We start from the raw sequence: 24,080 nt of genomic DNA, 5'->3' as shown, positions 1-24,080 counted from the left end.
CGTTATGCGATTAAATTTTGTGTGTGTTTGCAAAAATCAGCATCGGACACTTTTAACGTGATACGATAAGGTTTGAAGCAATGTCGAGGGCAAGTGTTTTTCGTTGGCATAAAACTTTTAAGGAAAGAAGGCAAAATGTGGAAGATCTTGAACGTGAGGGAAGACCTTCAACGACCATCACAGAGACAATGATCAACACAGCAGCGATTATCATCAAGGAGGATTGCAGAATTACAGTACGCCAGCTGCATGTTGTCCTGAATATTTCTGTGGGAAGTGTTCACTCAATCATGGCTGAACATTTGGGACTGAAACGTGCTTAAGGGTAAAAGCTGTATAACTGAGAGGAGACCTCCACATAGCCTTTAAAGGAATGCGGAGAACCGACCAGGGCTTCTGACCTAATGTCCAATCCTCACCTTCTCGTGGTGCACCCTGTTGGGTATCTACTTTGATACTGAACGAACGAGGATGGGCTGGCAATTTGGGATTTAGCCGACCAAATTGTATTCTTATTGGTTAAACCAAAATAAAAAATGATGGTACAACATGACAAAATTTCATGCCGGCTGGGGCGTCGCCCGGTTAAACAAGACCCCCGTTGTTTTCTCCAGGGAACCAGGGCGAACAGCGAAAAGTCAGCTACTGGAACAAATCTGAAAACAAACCCCAAATCAACATCACCAGAGTTAAAGATCGGTACTATCAACGTAAGAAGCCTGAATGGCAAAGAAATGGAGCTAGCTGAGGAATTAGATAAGTACCAGATCGACATAATAGGGGTGACTGAAACAAAAAAGACCAAAACTGGTGAGATCTTTCTGAGCAATAAATACAAAATGTTATATTCAGGCAATAACAATCAAGGAAAAGAAGGAGTAGCCATAGTATTCAACACAAAATACGAGGCTAATCTTCTTGAATGGCAGTCAGTCTCAAGTAGAGTAATGTGGGCAAATATGAGAATGGGGAACTGGACAATGAGACTTATTTGTGCCTATGGTCCCACAGAAGGTTCTACTAAGGTAGAAGTGGAGGAATTTTTTGAGGCTTTAGAAAAAGCAACTGACACAATGAAAAAGGAAAAGTTGGTCCTTGTTGGTGATCTAAATAGTAGAGTAGGAAATGATTGTGAGACATACAAAAATATTTTGGGAAAATTTGGAGAAAAGAGCAAAGCTAATAATAATGGCAAAGATCTGTTGGATTTCTGCTCAGGACATGGACTGGTTATTACTAACACCATGTTCCAACATAAAAATGTGCACAAATTCACATGGAGAGAAGAGGCTAGGAATAAGAAAAGTCTCATTGACTATGTTATTGTTGATAGTGATGTTTTCTCCCTGGTGCAGGACACCAGAGTGTACAGAGGATTTGAAATTGGAAGTGATCACTATTTAGTCTTGAGCAGGATAAAATTGAATTTCATATTGAAAAGAATAACATGTAAGAAAGTTTTAAAGCAAAATAAAAGTTGAGCAGCTCTCAGATGTAAACTGTAGACTAAAATACAGAAATATTATTGAAAAGAAAATGAAAGAGTTTGAGAACAGGAATCAAACCTTGGAGATTCAGTGGCAAACTCTGAAGAAAACCCTGATTGATTCAGCCAGAGAGGCATGTGGTGAGGTTGTGTGCAAGGATAAAAAAATCAGAACTCCCTGGTGGACACAGGAAGTTAAAGAGGCAGTGAAGGAAAAGAAGAAAGCATATCAAAGTTCCTGGCAAATAAGTCAGCTTTTACTCTTACAGAATACAGAGACAAATGTAAGAAAGCTAAACAGTGTGTAAAACTAGCTAAACAAAAGTCATGGGAGAACTTTGGCAAGAATATAGAAAATAAATATCAAGAAGGTGGCAAAATATTCTGGAGGTTGTTGAAGAAGCTTAGGAATGGAGGAAAGAGTGCTGTAAAAGGAGTTAGAAATGATAAAGGTGACATGAAAACAGGAGAAAAAGATATCCTTGAAGTATGGAGTAATTACTTTGAAAAACTGCTAAATGAAACAAGCAGTGATGACAGCACAGTGGTAAAAAACACTGACCAGGCATTCAGTCAGGAATACATATCAATACTCGAAGTAGAAAAAACCATCAAAGGCTTGAAATGTGGAAAGGCAGCAGGAGTAGATGATATTCGACCAGAAATGCTGAAGTATGGTGGTATAAGAGTCTTACAGTGGCTGCACTGCATAGTTCAGAAAGCCTGGACAGAGGGACGAATTCCCGATGATTGGAGTAGAGCTCTCATAGTACCCATATATAAAAAGGGAAATAAAACTGAATGTGAGAATTACAGAGGTATTTCCCTACTGAGTGTTCCTGGCAAGATCTATGCAAGTATACTTGAGAAACGGTTGAGAAGAATTGTGGAAGAAAAGTTTGGTGAAGAACAAGCTGGATTCAGGCCAAATAGAGGCTGTCAGGATCAGATCTTCACTTTACGACAAATAGTCGAGAAAGCATGGGAATATAACAAAGATCTGTATTTAAGTTTTGTCGATTTGGAAAAGGCATATGACAAGGTGCCAAGAGAGAAGCTATTCAATACGCTGCAGTTATATGGTGTTAATGGGGCATTATATCAAGCAATACTTAGTCGTTATTTGAGTTGTGAGTCAGCAGTTAGAATTGAAGGAAGTACAGGAAGATGGTTTAATGTTAATTCTGGTGTGAGTCAAGGATGTACGTTATCCCCTCTGTTATTCATTATCTATATGGATCACATTAGGAAGGAATGTGGTATTAAACCTGATATCAAAATTGGAGATGTTAATGTCAGCTCTTTGCTTTATGCGGATGATGTTATACTTCTAAATAAATCCGCTACAAGTCTGCAAGATTCTCTGACTAAATTGAATAGCTGTTGTAATAGATATGGTATGAAGGTCAGCAATAAAAAGACAAAGACAATGAAAATAGGCAGAATCATTGAAAATGTCAACTGTGTTGTGAATGGAGAACCTGTGGAACAAGTAAAACATTTCAGCTACTTAGGCACAATTTTTACTGAAGATGGTAAACTAAATATAGAAATAGACAACAGAATCAGCAAAGCTGGTATCGTGGGAAGTCAATTGAATAAATTCATATGGAATAAGAAAGAAATTAGTCGGAACACTAAATTAGCTGTATACAAGACTGTGTTCAAACCAATTTTAACTTATGGATCTGAGAGCTGGGTCAGAAGTAAAAAACTTGACCAAAGACTAGAGACCGCAGATATGAGAGTCCTGGGAGAGGAAAGATTAGCAAAACAAGTGTTCTCTGCCAGGTTGGCATGAAAACGACCCAGAGGAAGACCAAGATATAGGTGGATTGATACGGTACAAAGTGCCTTAGATGATAGAAATATAAGATCTGATAATGTTGGAGTCTTGACAAGTAACAGACTGATTTGGAGGAAAATTGTAGATAGGAAGTTAGTAATGATGTAATTTTTTCATGTAGTACTGTCATATCCTGTACACCCCTTGAGGGTACATGGCAGGAATTTGATGATGATGATGATGATGATGATGAACGTGTTTGCGCCCGATGGATTCCCAAACTCTTGACACCGGAGCAAATGCAGCATCGAGTGGATGTGTGCACAGAATGGAAAGAAAGACTGGAACAAGAAGGCAACACCTTAAAATGCATCATTACAGCAGATGAAACTTGGTTGTATCACTAACCCTGCAATGAAACAACAAAGCAGTGAATGGAAGCATCCGTCTTCGCCTACCCCCAAGAGAGCAAAAACTGTAAAATCGGCTGGTAAAGTTATGACCATAATGTTTTTTGACTACGAAGGCATTGTTTATCAACACGCTGTAGAACCCGGGAATACTGTAAACGGCCTCATACTATGCAGATACTATACTGTACTATGTTTTACGGACAAGGTGCAGCACGTCAAAAGGAAGCGTCCATTGCTGAAGAACGGCTTCTTATTGCGCCACGATAATGCAAGGCCACATATTGCTGGTTGTGTAGTGGACGTTTTGCAGAAGAACAAGATAGATATCCTACCACACCCTCCATACAGTCCTGATCTCGCACCGTGCGATTTCTGGCTGTTTCCTCAGCTCAAGAAACCACTAAGAGGCCGCCATTTTGAAAACAACAAAGCATGTGTAAAAGCTGCGGAGGCGGTTTTGAAGCATATCTCAAAAAACGGACTTTCACATGTGTTTAAGAAGTGGACGCAACATTGGGACAAATGCATCGCGTCTCTCGGTAGTTACTTCGAAAAAGACCATGTAAATGATGACGATTAATCTGTTTTCTGTATAAATATAGTCTTATAACTTATTGAACAGCCTATGTATATAGGGTAGATATATGTCAGTGCAGGTATCACAAAATCATTAGATCATAGCAGGTTTCTAATTTATCTAATTCTGGACCAATCTAATATACCATAGGTTTTTCCTTGGCCTATTTGATAATAATGTAAGGCGGTTTTTCGGTAGCCTTTTATGGGTAAAAGCTGACATAAAATTGGAACTCTAATTCCAGGTGACACAATGGATGGGAGACAGTGCTTGATAATTTGCACCAGGAAGTACAGTGATGTCTTAGTCGGAGAGAGAAAGAGTTGAGCTCATATTCTAGGATATCTGGACTTCATAAGGACTTATGTTTTGGTCACTTGCATAACATGCAAATTAGCCAAAGAACACCCAATTCACAAACATAATACACTTGTCCTTAGTTATCTTCCTCCATCTAAAACCAACCAGCCAACAGGTTTCAAAATACTAATAGCTGGTGCTATCATCACTAAGTCTTAATTATTGGAAAATAGTAATAAGGACATACCAGTCTTTCATTTTATCAGAAAGATATATCTTAGCATCTTTCTTAGTGTGCCATAATAAGAATAATATCAATCTTAGGTTCTAGATTCCTTGTTAAACACTCTGTTTACTAAAGTAAAAACTCAGGGTTGTTGCAGAATTTTTCCTCATTTTTGTTTCTGCTCCTAAATATTATTATTATCATTATTATCCTAAGACCTACCTCAAGGGCTCACTTTAGTAAGTATGGGCATGGCAAACCCGAGGTACCTGATGCTGGACCATGCCTTATTTCATGTAATATATATCTGTTATATTATTCTGTAGACTGGTCCCTCCCCTTCTTTCTTTGCTTCTTTCTCCTCTCCTTGCTCCTTCCCCCTGATGCTATTAGAGTATTCGAGGGCTAGGGGTGAGTCTTTCCTATCTTGCTAAGTCATTTCAGCTTATGCAGCCGCCGAAGGAGGCAAGCTAGCCTCAATAGGTGCCGGTCCCAAGCCCGGATAAATGCGAGGGTTGATGTCAGGAAGGGCATCTGGTCGGAAAACTTCAATGCCAGCTCAAACTATGATTATGAGTCGAAGAGAAAATGATATAAGGGCTAGGGCGTACCCCTTAAGCGACGTGCAGCCACATCGCCCTACAGCTGTGAGAAATGGACAAGGGCTACCGCATCAAGGGCGGGTGCAGTTAAAGAAGCGAGCCCAGCAGGTGGACAGGATGTTGCGAGTGGGAACACTGAATGTTGGAAGCATGACTGGAAGGGGAAGAGAGGTGGCAGACATGATGAGGAAGAGGAAGTTGGACATTCTATGTGTGCAGGAGACAAGGTGGAAGGGAGGAAAGGCAAAGGAACTGGGAGATAGATATAAATTGTTCTACTCTGGAGCGAATAACGAGGGAAGAAATGGTGTAGGAATTGTGTGTGGCAGAATGAAGGGTGAAGTACTGGACGTAGGTAGAAGGGATGACAGGATCATGCGAATGAAATTGGGTCTTGGAGAAGAGCGGGTGGTCGTATTATGTGTATATGCCCTGCAAGTTGGTTGTATAGCAGAGGAAAAAGATGAGTTCTGGAACGTGTTAGATGAAGAAATGAGGGAATTGGAAGAAAATGAGATGGTGATTGTCGGAGGAGACTTGAACAGACACATAGGAAGACAGAATAGAGACTGTGAAAGGGTGCATGGTGGCCACGGAGTGGGAATGATGAACCAGGAAGGAGAGAGGGTTGTGTGCTTTGCAGTAGCGTTTGATCTGGCAATTGTGAACTCGTTTTTCTACAAGAGGGAAGAACATTTGATAACATTTACGAGTGGTAACAACAGCTCACAAATTGACTACATTTTGACTAGAAGAAAACATCTTAAGGTTGTGACAAATTGTAAAGTAATTCCAACAGATCAAGTAGCACAACAACACCGACTGCTGTTCGCAGACTTTAAAATAAGATCGAAGATATGAACTTCTGGATGCCGTGGGATGAAGACAATTAAGTGGTTTTGCTTAAAAGAGGGAGAGTGTGAGGAATCGTTTTAGGGAGATGGTGTTAGAGAGGATTTCGGATGGACTGGAAAGTGTACAGGATTGGGGAAACATAATTCAAAAGTAATCTGAGCTGTGCAATCGAGGTGCTTGGTGAGACATCTGGAAAGTTTAGAGAGCAGAAGGAAGGTTGGTGGTGGAATAATGATGTACAAGTGGCAGTAACAGCTAAGAGGAAGGCAAAGCAGAAGTGGGATGAGTCAAGAGTGGAAGAGGACAGAGAGGTGTACAAAGAGAGAAAGCAAGAAGCCAAGAGAGTTGTGGCACAGGCGAAGGCCATGGCATATCAAGATCTGTATGATCAATTAGAAACAAAGGAAGGACAGAGAAAAATTTACCAACTAGCGAAATGTAGAAATAAAGCAGCAAAGGACATCTTACATGTGAGGCAGATCAAAGATGCTGAAGAGTATTATGGAGGGATGTGGACATAAGAAACAGATGGAAAATATACTTTGAGGGACTTTTGAATGAGGAAAATGCAAGGACTCTTAGAGGAGATGGGCAGCCTTCTGAGGGGATGGTGCAGAACATCAGTAGAGTGGAAGTGACGGAGGCCATGAAGAGGACGAGGAATGGAAAATAGGTGGGCCCCGACAGAATTCCAGTGGAAGGCATGGAAGGCACTGGGGGGAAGAGGGAATTGACCTGCTGTGGGACCTGTTCGTGAAAGTTTGCCAACAGGAAAATATACCCGAGGAATGGAGGGAGAGTACTCTTGTCCCCAGCTACATGGGTAAAGGGGATGCACAAGACTGTAAAAATTACAGGGGAATAAAGTTGATGTCCCACACAATGAAGATCCTAGAAAGGGTTCTTGATGGTAGATTGAGGAAGGAGGCGGAGATTGCAAAGGAACAATTTGGCTTCATGCCTGGTAGATCAACAACAGATGCTATCTTTGGGTTACGGCACATGATGGAAAAATATCGAGAGAAACAAAGGGAGCTACATCTGGTATTTATTGATCTGGGAAAGCATACAATAGAATGCCAAGGCAAGAAGTCTGGAGGTGTCTGAGGGAGAAGAAGGTACCGGAGAAATATGTCAGGTTGGTGCAGGAGATGTACAGAAATATGAAGACAAGAGTTCGGACCTGCCTGGGACAGACAGAAAGTTTTCAAGTGACAGTTGGCTTGCATCAAGGGTCAGCATTAAGTCCGTTTCTGTTTAATATTGTGATGGAGGTGGTAACAGAGGAGGTGAGAGAAGATGCGCCTTGGACAATGTTGTATGCAGATGACATCTTGTTGTGTGTAGATTCAAGAGAAGAAGCAGGAACTAAACTGGAAAGATGGAGAAAAGTACTGGAAGAGAGAGGTATGAGACTGAGCAGAAGTAAGACAGAGTATATGTGTTGCGCAGTGGGCTGCGGCCAGGAGTCAGATCTGGAACTGGAAGGAAATGTCTTCAGGAAGGTGAGAGACTTTAGATACTTAGGTTCAACAGTGGAAGAACATGGAGGAGCTGAGATGGAAGTGGGATGCAGGATACAAGCGGGTTGGAGGAACTGGAGGGAGATGGCTGGAGTGTTATGCGATAAGAGGGTGCCGATCAATCTGAAAGGCAAAATTTATAGGACAGTAGTGAGGCCAGCAATGACATATGCTATAGAAACTGTGGACCTGAGGAAAAATAACATCAGCAGGATGGATGTAGCAGAGATGAGAATGCTTAGGCTGATGTGCGGTGTGACCAGAAAGGATCGTCTGAGAAATGACTATGTCAGGGGAACAGTGAAAGTTACGAACTTAGGAGCGAAAATACAGGAGGCAAGGTTGAGATGGTTTGGTCATGTGATGAGGAGGGAGGATGAATATGTGGGAAGAAGGGTCATGCAGATGGATGTGCAAGGAAGACGGAAGCGTGGGTGGCCAAAGAAGAGATGTAGGGAGCTGGTAGAAGAGGACTTGAGGATGAAGAACTTGGATGTGGTGACAGCCCAAGACAGGAAGGTGTGGAGGAGACTCATTACAAACAGTGACCCCCCACTTATGTGGGAGAAGCTGCAGAAGAAGAAGAAGAATTATCCTATGACCCTATGAAGTCATCAAGGCGGTCCCTTCGTCATACACACAGCTCATCATACCTATGCCTTAATTCAAATTCTCAGCAGACACCGCACTCACAGACAATACATTTCAATTGTTCAAAATTTTCCATGCCAAAATCCTTCTATTCCCTTACTCACACTCTCCTTATACAGCTTTCAGGGATGACCTCTTGTTCTCCTGTAATCTCCCACCATTTTATGAAAAACTTCTTCACTGTTAATCCTCTAACAATCCCCTACCAACTTGTGCATCTCTATCATATCATATCCCTTTTCCTCCTATCCACTAGATTTTGTAAATGGCATCTTCTCAACCTTTCTTCATATTCAATATTCCAGACATCAGACACTACCTTAGTCAGTCACCTCTAGACCCTTTCCACTATTTCTTCATTCTTATGAAAACCAGTTGACCAAATCTGTACACAGTAGTACATATATGACTTAAACAAGGCTTTATATAATGGAACCAGAATCTCCTTACTTGTACAAACAAAATGTAGAAATAAGGCATCAAAGGACATCTTACATGTGAGGCAGATCAAAGACTGGAGGAAGAGTATTATGTGGATATAAAAAACAGATAGAGAATATACTTGAAGGACTTTTGAATGAGGAAAATGCAAGGACTTACAGAGAAGATGGGCAGCCTTCTGAGGAGATGGGGCAGAACAATCAGTAGAGCGGAAGTGAAGAAGGCCATGAAGAGGATAAAGAATGGAAAATCGGTGGACCCTGACAGGATTCCAGTGGAGGCATGGAAGGCACTGGGGAAAGAGGGAATTGACCTGTTCATGAAAGTTTGCCAACAGGAAAATATACCCGAGGAATGGAGGGAAAGTACTCTTGTCCCCATCTACAAGGGTAAAGGGGATGCACAAGACTGTAAGAATTACAGAGGAATAAAGTTTCTTTAAAAATTGATGGAAGATTGAGGAAGGAGGGGGATATTGCAAAGGAGCAGCTTGGCTTCATGCCTGGTCTATCAACGACAGATGCTATCTTTGGGTTATGGCAGGTGATGGAAAAGTTTCGAGAGAAACAACAGGAGCTACATCTGGTATTTATCGATCTGGAGAAAGCGTACGATAGAGTGCCAAGGCAAGAAGTCTGGAGGTGTCTGAGGGAGAAGAAGGTACTAGAGAAATATGTCAGGTTGGTGCAGGAGATGTACAGAAATATGAAGACAAGAGTTCGGACCTGCCTGGGACAGACAGAAAGTTTTCAAGTGACAGTTGGCTTGCATCAAGGGTCATCATTAAGTCCGTTCCTGTTTAATATTGTGATGGAAGTGGTGAGGGAGGAGGTGAGAGAAGATGTACCTTGGACAATGTTGTATGCAGATGACATACAACATTGTTGTGTGTAGATTCAAGAGAAGAAGCAGGAACTAAACTAGAAAGATTGAGGGAAGTACTGGAAGAGAGAGGTATGAGACTGAGCAGAAGTAAGATAGAGTATATGTGTTGCAAAGTGGACGGTGGCCAGGAGACAGATCTAGAGCTGGAAGGAAATGTCATCAGGAAGGTTAGGGACTTTAGATACTTAGGTTCAACAGTGGAAGAGGATGGAGAGGCTGAGAAGGAAGTGAGGATGCAGGATACAAGTGGGATGGAGGAACAGGAGGGAGAGAGAGAGAGAGAGAGAAAGAGAGATGGCTGGAGTGCTATGCGATAAGAGGTGCCAATCAATCTGAAAGGCAAAATCTATAGGACAGTAATGAGACCAGAAAGAATTGTCTGAGAAATGACTATGTGAGGGAAACAGTGAAAGTTATGAACTTAGGAGCGAAGGTACAGGAGGCAGGGTTGAAATGGTTTGGTCATGTGATTACGAGGGAGGACGAATATGTGGGAAGAAAGGTCATGCAGATGGATGTGCAGGGGGAGGAGGAAGCACAGGCAGCCAAAGAAGTGATGGAGGGAGCTTGAGGATGAAGAACCTGGATGTGGTTACAGCCCAAGACAGGAGAATGTGGAGGAGACTCACCGAAAACAGCGACCCCACTTAAGTGGGACAAGCTGCAGAAGAAGATGATTCTCTTTCACCCCAAGATCTCTTATTGCCTCCACCTGAAATAATATATCCTCACCAAGTTGTAAATTCTACATCACATCTTTGTTTTCCAAATTTAAAAACCTTACATTTCACAACATTGAACTTTATCCTCACTCCTGTGCCCATTCACTGTCTATTCAAGTCTTCTTGCAAGACCACAACATCTCCTCTACTCCTCATAGTTTGTACTAACTTTGCATCATCTGCAAAACTGAATATCACCATTCAAATCTTCCCCAATATCATTAACATACAGGTTAAACAGCAGTGGCCCTAAAACATACTCCTTAGGCACACCACTAGTGACTTTCCTCTTCCAGGATATTGCTCCCCCATACACAACTTACTAATAGCCAGTCTCCAATCCAATGCACTAGTCTAATATGCAATCCCTCTGCTCTACTTTGACTGTCAACTTATCATGCAGTAAACTATCAAATGCCTTTGCAAAATCTAAGTATATTACATCTCTCTTGTCCAATGAAACTGTCACCTTTTTTTTGATGAATAAGCAGATTACTAAAACATGACCTCCCTTTAGCATATCCATGTTGTATCCATCAAAGATTGTTGTCAACCCAGTTCTAGATCCGGGTTCTCACCAGCCTCTCCAACACTTTAACCACACCAGACACAGATTGGCCTATAATTTGATGCTTGAGTTCTGTCACCTCACTTATGAAGTGGTACAGTCTTGCCTTCTTTCCACTCCTCTTGAACTTGGTCCAATGTAAGATGTATATTAAACAAATATGTCAAGGCAGATGTCAACTCTCACACATTCCTTCAAAATATGTGGTGATATATCATCAAGTCCCATAGCCTTATTAACATCAAGTTTTCTCAATTCCCCATATACCTCTTGCTCAGAACAGTCTCTCCTCATCATTGATTGCTCTCAAATTCTCCATAATGTCACATTAACATGGATGAAAGACCTTCACGAACTGCTTATTAACTATTTCAACTATATCCTCTGCAGCAGTTTCCTTGTATCATTTTCTCCAATCAATGTCATAATACCATAATCTTTTTTTCTTTTCTTTTTGTCTTCATTAGCTAACTGCTGCTCATACTTCATTTTTTGCTACCCTTACCAAATAATTCACCCTCCTTGCCTATTCTTTGTACTACTTATGAAATTGATTATTACCACTCATCTTATGTTGCCTCTATAATGTCTTCTTTATCTATATTGCATGCTTAATCTCTTCATTCATACATTTCACACCTACCTTATTTAACCTTCTGACCTTGAAATACATTTAGACATTGCTTCTGCCAGATAGTTCTTGAATATACCCAAGCAGCATTAATCTCCTTTCCACCCAACTCATTCCATGCTACAGCTGTCTTCAGAGCTTCTCATAATCATTAGATTTGTAGTTCAACAAGGGAAAATATACCCTTTCCTTACAGAAGTCCCTCACATGGCTGGTGACCACTCAGGTAATCACTCCATGGTCACTCTCACCAACTGGAGGAAGATTTGACACCTCATTTATAATAACATGGTCCGATGAGATGATCATCTCATCCTCTGATGATCCAAGACCTTCAATCCTCGTGCCCTCTATTGCATACTGCCTGAGGTAGATTGTCTCTCAAAAATTGGAGAAATTCATTTTCTTTACTTTCAGTTGCTATGTCACCATCCCAATCTGTATTACCATAATTAAAATCACCTATAATAATTACCCTTTTCTTGTTTGCTTGGCTAATTTGACTATACATTTCATGATCACTGCCCTTCACATTGCCAGGTCTATAGCAACATCCAACTAAGTATTTCATCATCTTCATCTCATACCATACTGCTTCAAAACCACTGCCATTATTTTCCCCTTGCATCTCTACCTTGTATGGACATAATTCTTTTTCTATCATCAATAGCACTCCACCTTCCTTTTTACTCTTTCTATCTTCATGAAATACATCATACCCTTCTGTTTCTATTCCTGTCAGGATGTCATCCTCATCCAACCATATCTCACTTATTTTTGGGTGAACAAATTCAATCAATTCAACCATTTCATTTCCCTTGTTTCTGATACTTCTAGCATTCACATACAAACATAACAGTTCATTCCTGGATCTAAGATTTATAGAAGTTTACATAACTTGCTTACTGCGAATGTTAATGGGAATCTACATTGATATTTGAATGAATAAGGATGAGCTGACAATTTAGGATTTAGCCAACCAAATTACATTCTGTATTGGCTTAACCCAGAAGAAAATGATGGTACAGAATAAAATGTGATGCTGGCTGGGGCACTGCTGAGATTCTGATAATTAATAAATATAAGATGCTATATTGCCTGAATCTTGATTAGTATTGAACACTGTAGTATTCTTCTTGAATGGCAAGCAGATTCAAGTGGACATGGGCATGCTAATTTGTCTGTGGTCTCACAAAAAAGGTTTTACTGAGGAAGAAGTGGAGAAATTTTTGAGTTATTTGGTGAACAGGTCTGTTGAATGTTCCCTATGAGGATAGGTTGAAAGTTGCAAAGTTTAATTTATAGGTAGAAAAGAGGGGACATGATAGAAACTTCTAAGTTATTTTTATTGTACAGGCACCTCCATCGAGTCTTAAGACCAATTGTGGGAGATCCAAACTATCAGCACTATCGTATCTCTCTTTAAAACCATTAATGGACAAAACACCATAACTGACTCAGGCAACCATTTCATTCATTCAACACTCTCCAAGCAAAGAGTCTAGTTCTCATGCTTTTAGCAAAAGCATGAGAACCACACTCTTACCTAACTTCTAGTGATGACCTCTTGTTCTGTCCCCTCTTGCTGAAGCATTTTCCCTGCATCAATCCTGTAAAATCCTTTAAGTAACTTAAATGTTTCTATTATATTCACCCTTTTTTTTGCCATTAACCAACTTTGGCAATCCACACACCCTGAATCTATCCTCACAGGAAGCATTCCATTTATCATCTTGGTCACTTGCCTCTGGATCCTCTGCACCACTTTCTCATCCCCTAAGAAATCCAAATTATCAGACCTGAGTGCAGTAATCCAGATGTGATTGTATCAAGGCTATATAAAGAGGAATAATAACTCCCTTATCTCTGCTTGTTAATGTGTTTTTCAATAACCAAGTAATCCTGTGAGCTACCTCAGTCTATGTCAGCAGCATGCCCTCTAAACTTCAATTCTATATCTACTATTATTCCCAAATCCCTGGCTTAATCAATTTCCTGAAGTACAGTTCCCTTAGTGTGGTACACAGCTTGTAATCTTTGTATCCTAAAATGCATAACTTCACACTCTCTCTCCTGCATTAAATTGACATCCATTATACTTTGTCCACACTGTCAGCCTATTCAAATCATTCTTCAATCTCTCTACATCAACTTGATTAACTATTACACTACCAAACTTTGCATCATCAGCAAGCAACTTAATATCTTCAAATTATTTCCTATATCATTTTTGTACAAACTAAACAGCAGCAGTCCAAACACTGCAGCATACCACTAGTTACCTGCCTTCTCCTGAATTCTGCTCCTCCATGTACTACTTTTTGGTATCTGTCCATCAGTCACCCTTTTATCCATATCACCATTTTCATATAAATTCCTCATTTGTTGCAGTTTGTGTAATAACAGAGTTCCATATGGTATCCTGTCAAACGCTTTGTAAAATCCAACAGTATCATCATGTAGCCATTCCTTTTATCCAACTCGGCTGTCACTATTACAAAAAGTTAGGGTTACTAAGGCATGACCGACCCTTCACAAAACCATGCTGCCCCTTATAGATTATCATATTCTTATCCACCCATTCCTGAATTCTCTTTTCATCAACTTTTACTACCACTCCTAAGATACTGATTAGGCTATAGTTTGCTACCACAGACTTAGATTCTGCTTTATGCAAAGGAATTATTTTGCCCTCCTTTTACTCTCTCGTGTCTTTGCTAGAGCTGAGACTAATTAAACTGTCTAGTCAAAGGCATCACCAGTTCCCCTGCACATTCTCTTAAAATGTGAGCCTATATCCCATCCAATCCCACAGCTGTATTTGCATTAAAATTCTGCAATATCCTGAGTACCTCCAATTCATCGCCTTCTCTTGTCACATCAGTCCCTGTCATCTTTGCCATAACAATATCTTCACTTGAATGAATAATACCCTTGCAAAATGGTCACTCAGTAGCTCAACAATTTTGTCTGCTTCTGCTACCTCTCTACCATCTGCAATTATGACAGTTATCCTTCCATAGTCACTCTTCCTCCTACTTGCCACATAAAAACCTCTGGGGATTTTCTTTTTCCTGCTTGGCTAACTTCTTCTCATCATCTCATTTTGCTTTTCCTTACCATGCTGGTCACCTTTCTTGCCTGTTCCTTGTACTATTCATAAGTTAGCTGATCACCTTTTCCTTATAATTTTCCTATACTTTTATATCTTCCATCTTTTTTTTTTTTTTTTTTTTCAGCTCTTGCTTAATGATATTACTCATCCATCTAACTCCTACTTGATTTATCTTCCTTACCTTGGGTATACAGTGTTGTTTTGCCTCCTCCAGATACCCCCTTGACTATCCCCCATGCAATGTGCACATCCTTCCCTTTCAGATCTTTATGCCATGGTTATTAAAGGGGTTCTATAAGATTGACACAAAGGAAAATTTTCAAGATATGATGAATAGAGAGAGAGACAGAATTAGAGGTCACTTCTGGAAATTGTATAAGAGGGTGGTTAGTAAGTGGGTGCAGACTAGATCGTTTTCCTCCTAGAGTGATGAGTGATTGAAATGGATTGCCAAAATTAGTTTTGAATGCCCTGACAGTAAATGAGTTTAAGGAGAGATATTATATGTATTGTGTGTGCATAAAGGTTATTGTGGGTCTCCCACAATGAGTCTTCCGAATCCATGGTGATACCTATGTAATAATAATAATTTGCAATAATGGTATGAATTATGCCGTGCAGCCATATTAAAACTTTTATATCTCCCTATCTGAACTTGCCTGGTTGAATATCACTGTTCTCTCACTACTTTCATTTGATTTCAAAGTAATTACTCCAGACATCCAGAATATCTTCAGTTTTTCATGTCATCGTTATCATATCTGATTCATTATCCAATACTCTTTCCTGTATTGTAAGCTGTTTCAACAGCCTCCAGAACATTTTAATGCCCTCATGATATTTATCTTCTCTATTCTTAGGTGATTCTATCATTAGAGGTGTGCTTGGTGAGTCTTAACAATTCTGGTGAGTTTTAACAATGTTAACATTGTTAAACAAATTAACAATGTTAGTGCAGCTGTTAGAATGCAAAAGGGAAAAGTGAAAGAGCTCACTGTTTTGGCTGATGAATGATTTGATAGGAGAAAAGTATAGTATAGTATGAGGGAGGACATGAAAGAATTAGTGAAAGTAGCAAAAGTAAAGAGTGAGAGAGTTAGGATAGTGAGTTTGTTGCCATGGTGTGACAATTGAGCTGAGGAGGGCCATAACAGCAAATGAGTCGACGATGTAGGAGGAATGAAAGGAATTCCACATCGTTTCTCCTGCAAAGATTATGCAGGAGGAATAATGTGGAATTTGTGGAATGAATTTGATGGACAAAAAGACTTATAGAAGGTTGGTTTGCATCTGAATGGATTTCATGAAAAGCCTAGAAAACGAGTTATTGAATGAAGTGAAAGTGCATGTGCATAATCAGGAAAACTGGACCATTTGGGGCAATGGGGGGGCTGTTGAGTGAGTACACGGATACTAGTAAGGCAGTTGAGTGTAAAGAATGTGCAGAAAATGTCTAAGTTAGTGGCATTGGTAACAAACCGAAATGCGATAGTATTAAAGTGCAAGGACAATGATGGGCCTAAGGGACTATTGCACTTTATGTACACTAATCTCAGGAACATTCAGAACAAGGGGGAAGAGTTTTTGGAATTAGTTAGTTCATCTTGGCCAGAAGTCAAACTGGACCAATCATATAGATCAGCATTTCCCAAACTATGATCTGCAGAAAGTGAATAAGTGTTCTGTGAAAAATTATCAAAATTAATATGAGCCTGGAATAGTTTTAAATGCTGCGACAAGTTCAAACATGTTTGAAAATCAGGTGCTCCTCACTTTGCATGTGGATTGTGCTATTTAGGCCATCCTTAACTTGACTCAGCTTCCCGGTTGTCAACACCTCTGAGCACGAATGAAGTACAGAGATAACTATTCTACGAAATGTGCAGTCACAAGCAAAGTCAATGCAATGCACTGTGGCCCAGCATGCCTGTAATGTGCTGTCGCATTTTTGCGATGTGATACAGCAATAGTGTGCGCTAAGCTTTACATTGAATACGAGACCAATGATACTCGACTCTAACCAAGGTGTTCTGTTAAAATTTCAGGATTGATTTGTGAAGTGTTCCATCGTAGGAAAAGTTTGAGAAACCCTGATATAGATGAACAACCAAAAGACCAATTGAAACTAAAGCATGCAAAGATGACTAATACCCAAGTGGTTAGCGTTATTTGAGTTAACTGCCTTGAGTTGGCCTTCTCTGCCTGGGATTGATCTCCAGTCATCCCTGCAATTGACTATAAGATCACATTGAATTAAGAGGATGGAACTATTTAAAAAAACCTCTGATATAATAGAATATCATAAAGCATTTGGGTGTCATATTGCTGGTTTTCAAATCCATGTTTCTTTCTAACCTTTCATAAATGGTATTTTAATTCATTAATTATAAAAATCAAAATTCTCTTCCCATTGGTGGTAGTACTACAAAAAAAAATAAAAATAAATAAAAAATAATAACCTGTTCTATTGTAAGATGGAATGCCCAACACATTGCATAATCTGTTCCAAATAATACGCAGGACAAGAGGATGGCTGTAGAATGTATATTCTTCTTCTTCTTCTCTTCCGTCTAAGACGGGTTGAGTCTTCTCTTGAGCAGGATCTTCCAGTCTTCTCTATTCCTTGCTGTTCGAAAAAGTTCCTTATATGTTCTGCATCCCGAGATGTTCTTTATTAATTTCAGCCAGGTAATTCTTGGTCTTCCAGGTCTTCTTTTTTCAGTTGGAAAAGTATTGATTAGGACGTTAGGAAGTCTGTCTGCATCCATGCGTACAGCGTGTCCAAACCATCTCAGTTGTTAGTTTTCTAATTTTTTCTATTATTGTCTTTTTATACAATAGTTCTTGTCTGACTGTGATGTTTGTTTTCTTTTCTATCCAACTTGTTCTATTTATTTTTCTTAAGCATTTCATTTCAAATGCCAGCAGTTTTTTCTCCTCTCTTTTTTTAACTGTCCACGCTTCTGCTCCATAGATGACTGTTGGTATAATTATTGCTTCATATAGTTTGATTTCGGCTTGTTTAGATATCTTGTTTGTTTTCCAGATTTTCTGTAATTTTCCCATGGTGGTCCATCCTATTGCTATTCTGTGTTTGATTGTCTTGAGTTCATCTATTGTTTCTGTTAGTTTCGATCCAAGGTATATGAAGTTGTCTACTTGTTCTACTTGTTCTCCGTTTAGGGTGGCTGAGATGGTAGTTCTGTTCCTCCCTATTTTCATCACTTTTGTCTTTTGTATATTTATTGTCATGTCATATGTTTTACCCGTGCGGTTAGCCTAGTGGCTTTGCGCTTCGCAACCATATGCCTGGGGAAGGAGTGTCCCAGGTTCGATTCCCGTTGTATACGTGAGGAATTTGAGGATCTTCCTCAGGCATAGCCAAGTTAGCCGGTCTTGGGCGCGGTCAGTAGGGTTTTTTCCACCAGTTTATCTGGCGTTTTTCATCCCGCAAACAGGCAAACCGGCCCCATGAACATACACCTCTACAGTCAAAAATATTCCCCCCCCCCCAGCGGCAGACCAGGCAATGGGTCGGTTGGGAGTAGTACTAACAAGAAGTCGCATCTAAAAAGTAACACGCGGACCCTGCATGGGAAGCGGGAATAACGTAGTAGAAGAAGAAGATTGTCATGTCATATGTTTTACAGGTTTCATTTAGCTTGTTGATCAACCTTTGTAGTTCATTTGGGGTTCTTGCAAGAAGGACAGGATCATCTGCATATTTGATATTATTTATGTTTAAACTGTTGACATTGATTCCAGGCTCATTGTCTATTGCTTTCTTTACAACTTCTTCTAGATATATGTTGAATAGGCATGGGGATAATGGGCATCCTTGCATTACTCCTTTTTGGATCTCTATGGGTTCTGTTGTGAGTGTGTCCTTTTTAATTATTGCATTTGTCTTAGAGTAATATTTTATCAGAAACTGTATTATATATTTGTCTGTTGCTTTTTCTAGTAGAATTTTGAGAAGGATTTCTCTGTTGATGTTATCGAAAGCTTGTTTAAAGTCCACAAAACAACAATATAGTTCTTTATGGTCTTCCCAGCTGAGTTCTGCTAGTTGGTGCAATGTGAAAATTTGGTCTATTGTTGAATAGTTTCCTCGGAAACCAGCTTGTTCTATGCCTATCATTTCTTCATAGGTGTTTTTTAATCTATTTTGTATAATTCTCATGAATATTTTATAGGTGTGAGGGAGTAAATTGATTGGTCTGTAATTTCTGCAGTCTCTTTTGTCTCCTTTCTTGTATATTGGGATGATCTTTCCAGTTCTCCAGTCATCTGGGATCTCTCCTGTTTGTAGTATTTTATTGAATAGGTTTGTTAAATATTCTATTGATATGCTGCCTCCATATGACCACAGTTCAGTAGGGATAGTATCAATGCCTGGTGCTTTATTGTTTTTCATCTGTTTTATTGCATATCTAACTTCTTGTAAAATTTTTGGTTGATCATTATTTTCTTCTATTGTTGGCATTGTAGTTTTGTTTCCTTGGTGGAAGATAGTCTTAAAATGGTTTGACCAGATTTTTCTTATATATTCAATATTCCCGGTTTCAGTCATCTTGTTGTTCATCATTGTTACTGCTTTTGCTGAGAATTCCTTTGTAATTTCTCTTACAGTATCATGGAAGACTTTTAGGTTGTTTTGCTGGTATGCTTCTTGGCATTTCTTAGCTATTTCTTCTAACCATTTTTCTTTGGCTTTTTTTGCATAGGTAATCAACTTTATTTTTTAGTGCTCTGTATTTTTCTCTATTCTCTTCATTGTTTTGTTGGTTTACAAGTATCTTGGCCTCTCTTTTCTCTTCTATGGTAGCTATGATTTCTTGGGTTAGCCATTGTTTATTTTGGGTTTGGAACCTAGAGTGTCTTTTGCAATTGATAACACTGTTTCTTTTCCTTCTTCCCAGAATTTTCCGCTGTTCTGTAAGATGGAGGGTTTTAATTTCAAGCACATCTGTTCTAAAAATCAACTTCTGCTTGAGCTATCTTTTAGTTTTGATAGGTTGATGTTTTCTTGTTTTCTGATATTATTTTTCCTGTTGAATTTTATCTTCACTTTGGCAGTTAATATTTCGTGGTCAGTGTCAAAATCAAAATTTCTTAATGTTCGTACGTTATTTACTGATGTTTTCCATTGTTTGTTTATGATGATATAGTCTATGCAGTTCTTTATATTACCATCTGGGGATGTCCATGTATATTTATTATTAGGGCGTTGATAGAACAACGTGTTTGTAATCATTAGATCGTTTGCTTTACAGAAGTGGAGTAATTGTTCTCCTCTGTCGTTAAGCTCTCCGTATCCAAATTTCCCCATCACATCTTTTTTGTCTGATGTGAACTGTCCTATTTTAGCATTAAAATCTCCCATCACTATCATGAGTTCTCTATTTTTGGGATTATCTATTTCCTGTTGTAGTTCTTCATAGAAATTTTCTATTTCTTCCTCTGAATGGTTACTGTCTGGTGCATATATTTGGATTATTTTAATTGTTTGACCTTTTTCTTTTGCTTGAAGTTTGGCTGTTATTATTCTAGGAGACACTGGGTTTATTTCAATTACTGAGTGTGTAAGTTTCTTTTCAATTAGTAATGCAACTCCTTCTCTGTGTATGTATGTTATCTTTTCTTCCTGAGAAGTACAGTCTTCCTTCTGGTAAATCCATGAATCCATCTCCGCACCAATGTGTTTCTGATAAACCTAAAATACTCCATTTCAGTCTTTTTAAATTTTCCTGGAATAATTGTAATTTTCCAGGTCGGTATAGTGATCTTATGTTGAGGGTGGCTACATGTTTCACATCCTTGGCTGACCACATTGCTGATTTCTCACCTACTCTATGTGGTCTTTGAGTAGGTGCGTCGGTTGTCCCATACGCAGTAACACTATCTCGGTTTGTAGACTTTCTCCTGCTCATGAAAGTTACTGGCATAATAATGTAGCCACCTTGCCATGCCTCTGCTACATCCTTTGGTCCACGGCTCTTTATTCTTTATTCAGAGCAACCCATTTGGGTTTCCCCCATCCGCCACCCGGGGGACGCGCCTGGTAGCAGTGTGGTCTCCCCCCCATGTATATTCTACTGTTTCCAATCGGTAATAGATGCCACAGATTGGATCTCCGATGTCGAAGTACCTCCATTTGATGGTATTGACTGGAAGGCAGCCATATGCAATTCTCCAAGCAAGATCTCTCCTGTTAGGGTATCCTTGGAACTTCAAGTTATGAAACAAAGTGTTCAGTACCCAACTGTGGAAGTTTGCAGCAAAAGAGATTAAAGATTTCTTTATACCAAATTTTACTTTTTTTTTAATGGAAAGAACATCAGTGCCAGAGTTTTGTAGCAGCCTTAGAGTTAAGCACAGAGTGTTGTAGTATTCAGGAACAATCTCAGCTTTTGGACCTTTATAATAATTTACTCCAAACAGGGGAAGATGAAAACCCATGTAGTACAGGAAACAGTTGCACATGTGTGATTGGCCTGCAATATTTTATAGATTTTTTAAGCTGTATTGCTTAAATAGCAGAATTTTAAGACTGGAAGCCCAAATCCTCCATGCTTCTTTGATAGTTGAAGAAATTAATTTTTAACTTCTTGGTATTCTTGCTTTTCTTCAGCTTCTGTGATGTTTGTAATATTTATTATGTACAACTGAGCAGGAAAGACTATGGTTTTGAGTACTATGGCTTTAGAAGAAAATGAAAGTGGACCTATTTTCCAGTCTTCTAAGGTTTCCAAGTTTTTGTATATTATAAGTTCTTGAACTTGTAATATTGGGAAGTGGAAAAGGGAATTCCAAGTATAATGAGGGGTTCTCTCTTAGGAGTTAGTCCAAAAGGAATGTCTCCAAGATCCCACTTTCCAAAAACTTTTAATTTTGTCTTGTCTGCATTAGTAGTTAATCCACTGATCTTGCTGAATGTTTCCAAAATACCAAAAAAAAGATATATATGGAATCATTATCTTTCATGGTGCTCACTACATCATCAGCATGTGCTATTACCTTATTTTCCTTTAGTTGAAGGAATTGTTATTCCTCACACAGCATGTGTATTGTCGACTTCCTGTAAGAAAGGTTTAAGAACCAATATACAAAGAGGAATGGACTGTGAGAGAGCAACCTTGTTTGACTCCTTTTCGAATTTTGACCAGGTCTGATAGGAACCCATTAACTAGGAAGCGGGTAGTTGAATTAGCATAGACTCCTTTGATAACAGATAGCAGCATTTTACCTACACCAATTTGCTGGAGGATGTGGAACAGAAAGGGATGCTGGACATTATCATATGCTTGAGTAAGGTCTCCTGATAGCACTGCCATCGACTGCATTTTCGTATTAACTAAGCGGGTTAGATCACATAGCAGAAACAGATTAAATTCTACTGCTTGGTCTGGAACTCCATACACGTGTACTTTTAATTATGTATCTCATTCCCACTTTGAGACTGTTATTGATAATGCAGAAAAATATCTTGTAGTCAGTATTAGAGAGAAATAGCTGTTGATTAAGGTGTGATCTCTATTAGGTTTTGGATCGTGGATGGTATGACTTGCTATAAATTCACTTGGTATGTGTCCTGAAAAGAGAAAATAATTAAATAATAGTATAATTAGAATGGGAAGAATAAAATCCCAGGTCTCGTGGTAAAGTTCTATCCCTAGACCATCATCAGGTCCTGGGGATTTTCTTGTTTGGCATTCTTTATAGGCTGTGGTAACTTAAGATGCTATGATAAGCGTGTCAAGCCCATATTAGATATGAACAGGAAAGCCCATATCTTATGGACACGTATTATGCTATGCATTATGAGAAGGGCCATTACCCAGACATTTTTCAACGAGAAGTGATTTCACGCTCACTGGATTCAGGATTCAGACTGTTTATCAGGTATGCTTGCATAAATCTATAGTAGTAGAGTAAGTAGAGAAACACTTCTGTAATTCTCACATTCAGTTTTATTTCCCTTTTTATAGATGGGTACTATGAGTGGTCTACTCTAATCATCTGGAATTCGACCCACTGGTCAGAGGGTCGAATTCCAGATGATCAGGCCTTGTGAGTTATGCAGTACAGCCAAACTCATATTAAAACAACACTGAACATTTCTGGTCAAATTTCATCTACTCCAGTTGCCTTTCCACATTTTAGGTTTTTGATGTCTTTTTCTACTTCAGGTATGGATACATATTCCTGACTGCATTCTTGGTGAATGTTTTCTACCACTGTGCTGATGCTGCTTGTTTCATTTAGCAGTTTTTCAAAGTAATTACTCCAGACATCTAGAATATCTTTATCTTCAATTTTTATGTCACCTTTATCTGTGATTCCTTTTAACAGTACTCTTTCCACCATTTTTCAGCTCTTTTCAGTGGCCTCTATGAATAAAAATTTCAACTATCATAAATGATGGTGTCATATTATTTAATTACACCATTTAGAGAATGTTTTTATATCATGTGTAGGCATGCCACAATTTTTACATGCACAATTTAGATTGTTGCATGTTTTTTTAGAAATGTTTTCAGTTACCAAGTAAAGTAAAGCATTTCTGAATAAGCAAAAATGCCACTGATAATATTTTTAAAACTTTTAACATTTAAAGTTATCATAGCACTTTCAGTGCTGTGCCGTGATGACTTTTAGAATTTCACATTGTAAAAGCTGGATCATAATTTTTACTGATACTTCTTTTCTGTTTTTTTTTCCACTAGTTAGATTTTAATGAAATTTTTGTTTCGATTTCTATTAAAATATGTCAAATTTCTTTTTAATTGGGCCGTTTGTTTTTCTAAAATTAGGCAAAACATGATTTTATGTATAGAATGCATAATTCATTGTGACTCAAAGTGTCAATGATCACCTGCTTTATCTTATCTGCATCTTTGGTAATGTTACTGAAAACTTTAAAAAGATATTTAGCAAGAAAGTAACTTTTATTGACAAATTCATCAAAAATTATTATTTTTATTTTATTTTATTACTATTTGTTTTTTTTTTAATTGTCATTTAAAGAAGTGCTGTTTAGATTGCTTACATGATGAACACTGGCTTTTCAGTGAATTACCATTTGATTTTAGATGAATTTTCATGTTTTAAATGAGCTTTCATGGAACTAGAATTTGATGTTGAATTTAAAATTCCAGCTATAAAGACAAAACAGAAAAATTAACCCATCTTCCTTTCATGTTAGGCCCAAAGGCTTGTAACTAAAAAATTGGTAACTACATTTCTGATTAAAGAAATGCAGTTACCAATTTTTAAAATGGCTATGCATCAAAAAT

The 24,080-nt window shown here is 38.7% G+C and overlaps 1 protein-coding gene across 2 annotated transcripts in view; it reads left to right on the top strand.

The window, feature by feature from the left end:
• The window catches only part of Ttc7 (tetratricopeptide repeat domain 7), a 371,341-nt gene that overhangs the window by 280,366 nt on the left and 66,895 nt on the right, over positions 1 to 24,080 (top strand). The gene's annotated exons all lie outside the window — the stretch shown is intronic.

Source organism: Typopeltis vanoorti, chromosome 11, assembly GCF_054136105.1.
Source record: "Typopeltis vanoorti isolate ZY-2024b chromosome 11, IOZ_Tvanoo_1.0, whole genome shotgun sequence".
NCBI lineage: Eukaryota > Metazoa > Arthropoda > Arachnida > Uropygi > Thelyphonidae > Typopeltis > Typopeltis vanoorti.
This window is presented reverse-complemented; position numbering and strand designations above follow the sequence as displayed.